This window comes from Symphalangus syndactylus, chromosome 4 (assembly GCF_028878055.3).
Source record: "Symphalangus syndactylus isolate Jambi chromosome 4, NHGRI_mSymSyn1-v2.1_pri, whole genome shotgun sequence".
NCBI lineage: Eukaryota > Metazoa > Chordata > Mammalia > Primates > Hylobatidae > Symphalangus > Symphalangus syndactylus.
This window is the reverse complement of record NC_072426.2, coordinates 81,315,147-81,321,376: the sequence shown is the minus strand read 5'-3', so window position 1 is coordinate 81,321,376 and position 6,230 is coordinate 81,315,147. Positions and strand designations below refer to the sequence as shown.

The 6,230-nt window shown below is 46.7% G+C and overlaps 1 long non-coding RNA gene across 1 annotated transcript; it reads right to left on the bottom strand.

Annotated features, from left to right (window-relative positions):
* Nucleotides 1-2,012: 2,012 nt before the first annotated feature.
* On the bottom strand, nt 2,013-4,138 carry LOC129480266 (uncharacterized). Its single transcript, XR_008656963.2, has 3 exons — nt 3,979-4,138; nt 2,732-2,773; nt 2,013-2,272 (listed from the first exon to the last, which is right to left on the bottom strand). It is a non-coding gene; the product is annotated as an uncharacterized lncRNA (long non-coding RNA).
* Between the last annotated feature and the right edge of the window lie 2,092 nt (nt 4,139-6,230).

The following is a 6,230-nucleotide window of genomic DNA, read 5'->3' as shown; positions in this document are numbered from 1 at the left end:
GGCCAAGGAGGTCAGAATGTCCAAACCTCTTCATAAGAACTCCAGGGCAGAAATAATGGATCACTCTTTCATGACTCACAGTAACCCTCTTCCCAGCTGAGCAATGTGGTGTTTTAAAACTTTAAATTCATTACTCCAGGTCATTAAAAATAATCATGAGTTAAAAATAAATATTCAGCATACAAATTAAGAGTTCACAGGCAAATTTCTTCTATTTCTTTTTAAGCCCCTGAAATAGTAAGTTCTCTCTTTCTCCAGTTTATTGAAATTCGAAAGCACGCCTGTGTTCTGCCAGGTTCCGAGTGACCCTATGTTAAAAAGACACCCTTGAGGCAGAGCAGGTGGTTGGTATGGACCTGACTGTAAAAACACATTGATTAATTTTTAAAAGTGCAGGGTATGTGAGATTTTTGTTTGTTTGTCCGTTTTTTAACCATTGAGAATCCCTTCTTTCTGTTCTCCCAGCCAAAATAGTCTCAAGAATCTTCCCCAAAAGAGTTTCCAGGGGCAACTTAACAAGTGCAGAAAATTCAGAGGAATCTGTGCTAGCCTGATGCTTCCAAGCCCTACCCTGGAAGAAAGTACACAAGTTAAATGCAGGGAAATTTATGCTGGGAAGCTGTGCTAGTAACTGGGAAAAACGAGTAGGTTCTTTTGGGCAGCATGGTTCCCAGATCTGGATCCACAGGTGCTTGGCGCCCTCCTCAGCCCTGTCTGCCCTCCGAGAAGTGAAAGAGCACTTAACTGCCCTGTGGGACTGCCCTCTCCCCAGACACTGGGGGATTTGATCCTTTCAGAGCTGTAGTCCTTGGAACCAGGGGTTGGAAGGGCTTATGCCCTGAGTAGTAGAGAGAACTGCCCACGCATTCGAAGAACTGCAGCTGATTTTCAGGCCCCAGGAAACTTCCTGGTGATCTAGTTGCTTTGTAAGCTTTCAAATGCTTACCTGTCTTCCTCTGCAGTAGGGATTGGGAGGCACATTCAAGCCCAAAGATTTTCTCTTTGGACTTTCATTTTGTAAAATTTTGTCCATTTCTCTAGATTGGTCAAGTAAATTTGGGATCTTAGTTCTGTCACCCAGGATCTCCTCCCAGCTTTGTGTGCTCAAAAGCCTCCAACTACTCAGGAGGCTGAGGCAGGAGAATTGCCTGAACCCAGGAGGTGGAGGTTGCAGTGAGCCAAGATCATGCCGCTGCACTCCAGCCTGGGCGACAGAGCAAGACTCTGTCTCAAAAAAAAAAAAAAAAAAAGAGGCTCAAGTTGGAGAACGTCCCAAGTGCCCTTTCAGCAGCCAGGCTTCTTCCCCCCAACAGCAGCCGATGAGAGACCTGGCAGACAGGTCGTTCCTCGGACTCACTGCTTTCTGTCCCTTCATTCTCTTAAGACCTGTCTTAATTTCACCATTGCCATGGCTCTTTTCTGTGCTGTTCAGATTTTTCAGCTTTCTTATAGAATTGAGTTTGTACCAAGAACACAGGGCTCTGAGATCTCACCAGGAGACAGGTGGAATCAGGATCCCCCTTCATTTACCCACCTGATCATCATCCCTTCCTCTCTTAGCTGGACCAAGACTGGCTTATGCCCCATGTGGAAACCAAGCCCACCTTTGCCTGCTGTGTCCCGCCTTTCAGTCCATGGATGTTTCTACATGTTATAGATGTGCCCAGGTTCTCATTTCCCAAACATTCTTTCCCAGAGAAGGACGCAGGTGAACCATGAGTCCTTCTGCATTTAGGATGTGGCGAGAAAGCCAGGTTTTCCTGCCCTATCCTCCCTCCCCTCAACAAAAGTGAGCCTTCCTCTTTTATACCAGTCTGGGCAGTGCAGAGTAGGAAACAAACAGCTCTGTTTCTCCCTCTCCTTCCTCAATAAATGTGTTTCCCTGCAAAGCAACTTCACTATTTGTGTGTGGGTTCTCAGTGCCCTCCACGGCAGCTGGCTGCAGGCCAGCCCAGGGCTAACCCATAGCATTCACAAGACAGCCCCATGGACAGAGAGAATCACTCATGAACTCCAGCAATTATGACGTTTCTTTCTTTTATTCTTATAGAGTAACTCTCAATGTATCTCCAGCTAAGTTATTTATCAAATAAAAAGTTCATATTCCATACCTAATTAGATTTCTTTGTAAGCTTTGACTGATCCATCCTATAGATCTGGTTTGTTGAGAATGCAATGACATATGAGAAGATGAAATGAAAGTGAGTTCATTTGGGGAGTTAATGCTTTAAAGTTGAGACTTCTTGGGACTGGTTCAGAGAAGGCTTCATTTCTGGGAAAGAAAAACAAAGAAAGATGAGATGGGAAGAAGTGAGAGGTCATATAATTTGGTTTAATGAGGACTGTTTGGGGAGCTGTGGGTTTCAGCCATGCCTATAAAATCCTCCTTTGACTACATGTGAGGGCTACATGAGAATTTTTCTGCTAAAGATTTAGTATTCCAGTTATGTATTACTGTGTATCAAACCATCCCAACATGTAGTGCCATAAACCCGCCCCCATTTCATTGTGCTTGTGAATTCAGTGGGTCATGAGTCTGAACAGGATGGAAGGGGGTGGCCACCCCTCCTCAGTCTCTAAGGCCTTAGCTGGAAAGACTTGAGTGGTCAGGCGTGATGCTGAGGGCTGGGGCTGAGCAGGGCCTTCTGCAGGTGCTGTCACTCAATGCCTGGGCTTGACAGCTGGGACGCTGGGTCCTGTTGGAGTGCTGACCACAGTTCCTCCTCCTCACCTTTTTGCCTGGTTAGGTGGCTCATAGCATGGTGGCTGGATTCTAAAAGAGAGGGCCTGTGATGGAATATTTTATGTGTCATCTTGGGTAGGCCATAGCAGATACTTGGTCAAACACCAGCCTAGCCCTCACTGTGATGGCATCTTTAGATGATATGAGCATTTAAATCAGTATACTCCGAGTAAAGTCAATCACGCTTTATCATGTGGGGGGCCTCGCCCAGTCAGTTGACGGTCATATAGCAAAAAGACTGAGGTACCCTGAGGAAGAGGGAATTTGGCCTCCCGAATGTGTTTGGATTCAAGTTGCAGCACCAGCTGTTTCCTAGATCTGCAGCCTAACAGCCTGCTTTGCAGATGTTGTACTTGCTGGTATCCACAATTGTGAGAGTAGATTCCTTAAGGTAGATCTCTCTGCACACACACATACACACACACACACACACACCCCCTATTAGTTCAGTTTAAGAAACAGTAATCGATAGGAGCCCAGGAGGGAGTCTCAAGAGAGATTATTAAAGGAGATGAAGGCTGAAATGTCCAGGTCACTTCCACAGGCTCTTCGGTGGAGCCCAGATTCGGGGGAAGGGGACGTAGCCTACCTCTCCAGGGGAGGAATGTCAAAGAATGTGGAACCATAGTTTTCAGCCTCCACACCATGAAACTGCAGTGGCCCTTTGACAGCCTGGACCATACAGAGGGCAAGGCTTCCCAGTAACTGTCTAGGGAGCTGGGTGAAGAGCAGAGAGGAAGAGCATACCTGTGCTAAGAGCCCCAGCACCATTGCACAGCCTCTGAATGCATCCTCTTAGGAGGAGCCCATTTGCACCTACGTCTCCGCAGGACCAAGTCGTCAAGGTGAACTACGGCCTCTGAGCTTTGGGAGAAACCTGTGGCACAGGCCATGGGATCTCAATATCTGGATGACACAGTAGGCAACTTGGAAGAGGGCATAGAGGCAAAACCTAACATTTTGTGGATTAGGTTGTTGGGAAGCTGAACGCATGGGCGACAAGTTCCTCCCTCTGCTCCCTGTGCACCAGGTAGTACAATAAATTCTTTCATGATCTCATTTAACCTTTGAAATAAGCATGTAGAGTAGTGTCTCAGGAATCTATTGTAGAACAAATCACTCTAACAGTCATTTCATCATCCACTCTCATGGTCCTGGGATAGAGTAGGCTCAGCCGGGCTCTCCCTCAGCTGTGGTCAGAGGGCAATGAGGGCAGGAGTTCTCTCCAGGCTCACCCACTCACTGTGGATGTGCCATCTGCTGGGACCTCAGCAGGGGCTGTCAGCTGGAAAGGCTGTGTGGGGTCTCCAGGTGGCTTCTTGGTTCCAAGCAAGAACATCCCAAGAGGGTCTAGCAGAAGCTGTGTAGCCTTTTATGACTTCACCTCAGAACCACAAAGTGTCACTTCCACGGCATTCCATTTGTTACCAGTGAGTCACAAAGGCCAGCCCTCATTTGGGGAAAGGAGTATCAAAGAATTTGCAGATGTGTCTTAAAACCATCACAGTCAACATGAATTTCTCTCACTATACAGATGAGGAAACCAAAACCTGAGAGGCTGAGTTGACCATGATGGTGCACACAGCTAGCAAGCAGCAGAAGTGAGACATGAAACCAGCTCAGCCAGGGTCTGAAGCCTGTGCATACAACTGCCCTGCCACCCTGCATCTCTGTAGCCAATATTTTAGCAGGGCATATACTACATAGATACGTAGGAACAGAATTTGAGATTGAAAGGCACGAGAAAGAACTAATAAACTATTCCAAGAGCAGGCAAGGAATGGGCTTGTACCACTAAGAGAGGTCAGAAAAGGCTTCCCATGGCAGGTGGATTTGACAGAGTGGGTAAGATAAGGAAGCGCAGAGAAGCTGGAGGGGGACAGGAAAATGTGGCAGGGTGGATGGGGGGTAGGTATTTTAGGCAGAGACTTGGACATGTGGAGGCAGGAACATACATGGTAACTCTACTAACAGCCCAGTGTGCATACAGTGATTCACAGAAGAAGAAAATGAAGGAGATGTGGACTGGCACCTGGTATAAAAGTGCTTAAATGCCAGGTCGAGGCCTTTTGCTTTCATTTAAAGCTATGCTTCTCCAAGTGGTCCCTGGACCGGCAGCATCAGCATCACCTGGGAACTTGCAAGAAATGCACATTCTTAGCCCCACCCTAGACCTATGTTTTAACAAGTGCTCTAGGGGATTCTGATACAGCCTTGAGTTTGAGACCCTCTGCTCCTAGGTATGGGGGCAGGGGAGGTGGGGACCCAGCAGTTTTGAGTGAGAGAGTGCAATAATCTGAGTTGCTCTTCAGCAGATCACCCTGGCTGGGGTGTGCTGGGCAGACTGAAATAAGAGAGCAAACCTTTGTCCCCAAGGAAGGGTAATGCAGGGCTGAACTAGCACAGGAGGAGAGGAGGAGGGCAGGAAGGAAGGGCCCAGCACTGGGGCCCTGCAGCCTTGGGACTTGGTGATGGTAAGGAGAGCAAGAGCAAGTTCTCCCTCACAGCCTCCCCTGTGGAGCTCACAGGCACAGCCAGCTACTTAGAATTTCTCTAAATATTTGAACCACATGGCCCAGGAATCTAGGTATAAACTCATGACCCAGGGGTTGGGTTACAGGCTCAGTTTCCTATTACACAATCAAGCAACACTCTGCATTTTGCCTCCGGGAAAGCATTGCTTGGTCAAGCATTTTCTTTCAGCCCTTCATGCTTCATTGCAAGGCCTTTTGGCTAGACTCAAGGACCACTGAATTTTCTAAACCACCTTTGCAAAATGGGTTTAAAAATATGATCTACCACATATGGTTGAAAATTAAATGAGATAATTCTTCACACTCAATACTTATTAGCCACTTTTATTATCACCCTCATTATCATTATCATTATTACTCACTCATTCATTCATCCAAGCTATATTTGCTGTGCACCCACTATGTGCAATGCTCTGGGAACATAGTGGTGAATTATCATGGCCACTCCTCTGGGTCTCTCTCTCCTTCATTGCCAGTTTACTTGTGAGATGGACAAGAACATGAGTCTTAGAACCTCATAAATTGGGTTTGAGCTCTAAATGTTATAATGCATTAACTTTATAATCTTAGAAAATTACATCTCTAGGGCTCTTAATTCACTTGCAAATGGGATTGAAATACTTGTGTCACACAATTGTGTGAGGATCAAATGAGAAAAGAGATGAGGAGGCATTTGGAGGATGGTACAGGCTGTGCACCCTCAGGAAGTGCCAGGATTCCTGCTTCTCGCCTCCCCTCCCTCAATCCCATGTCCTCTCCTTGGACCGTTCACTCCCAAAGCTTCCCACTCTCTCTGGTCTCTAGGCCCAATTCCACGCTGTAGTGTTGCATATTTCCCTGTCTCTGCTTCTGGGCTGCTCCCAGATGCTCTTCCAATTCAGTGAAAGCCAATTAAGTAAGCAATCAATTTGCCGAACGACTAATTCAGTGAACACACCAAATATACAGATTTG